The sequence below is a fragment of the Bison bison genome, unplaced genomic scaffold (genome assembly GCF_000754665.1).
Source record: "Bison bison bison isolate TAMUID 2011002044 unplaced genomic scaffold, Bison_UMD1.0 scf7180017845439, whole genome shotgun sequence".
Taxonomy (NCBI): Eukaryota; Metazoa; Chordata; class Mammalia; order Artiodactyla; family Bovidae; genus Bison; species Bison bison.
Window position 1 is genome coordinate 9,652 of NW_011476012.1, and position 1,085 is coordinate 10,736.

Genomic DNA, 1,085 nt, shown 5'->3' on the forward strand with positions numbered 1-1,085 from the left:
AAGATGGGGGACTTCCCTGGTGGTCCAGTGGTTAAGACTTTGCTTTCCAATGCAGGGGGTGTGGGTCTGATCCCTGATCAGGGAGGTAAGATCCCACATGCCTCACAGCCAAAAACCAAAACATAAAATAGAAATAATATTGTAACAAATTCAATAAAGACTTTAAAAATGGTCCACATTCAAAAAATTCTTAAAAAAAAAAAAAAGAAGATGGGGCTCAGAGATCACACTGGAATATGTGACTGCTGACCTAGAGGCCTCTGTACTCAGTGGCGTGGTGGAACAGAAGCCAGTAAATACAGAACCATTCTCTCTCCTTCCCATTGCAGCCAAACTCCTTGACAGGGCAGAGGCTGGTGACAAGGAGCAGAGTGAGGGAGAGGTTTTTAGGATAAGAATGTCTGCCCACAAGATGGAAAGGAGCCAGCAGAGAAAGCATGCAGAAGGCAAAGATGTGAGAAACAGAGGTAGTCAGGATGGAGCTGAGGAGGAGAGGAGGGGGCTAGAGGACACCTCTTCCTCCACAGATGCATATTAAAGCAGTCTGAACGGTAGAAGGGAGAAAGCTAATGGAACACCCATCAGAGAGACCAACACGTTTTCCTTCAACTCCAGGGGCTCCAGCGATCCCTGTCCATGAAGGGCAGTAAACTTATCCCTCCGGAACCAGACATCCCCAAAGGAATGGCTATTCTATGCCTCCAGGCTGGCTTTCCGCTGTGAACAGGTTTTGTGGGATCTGAGAGGCCATTTGCAGGCCTTCTTATCCCACAAGCAAGCCCTTTACTTGTTTATCAAGGCTTGACATTTCCTGAAATGTTCCAGTACAGGGCACTACATGTGACATGGTAATTTACAACGTGAGGCTTACATCACATATTATGCATACAGATCAGACACTTATTCACATAGCTCCCAACAGCATAGTTATTTGAAAGCGTTTGAAGCAATGCTTTCAAAAACTTTCCTCTTTTCTGAAAGCATCTTAGATTCTGATTTGAGGTGTCAACGATTATTCACATCTGGTGGTCAAAACAAACCTTGCACTTGAACACAAACGCTAAAGGGCAGTAACGAAGAGCTGG

General features: G+C 45.3%; 1 protein-coding gene across 2 annotated transcripts in view; it reads right to left on the reverse strand.

Moving 5' to 3' along the window:
• LOC104984766 (septin-6-like) overlaps positions 1 to 1,085 on the reverse strand; it is a 14,098-nt gene that overhangs the window by 9,645 nt on the left and 3,368 nt on the right. The gene's annotated exons all lie outside the window — the stretch shown is intronic.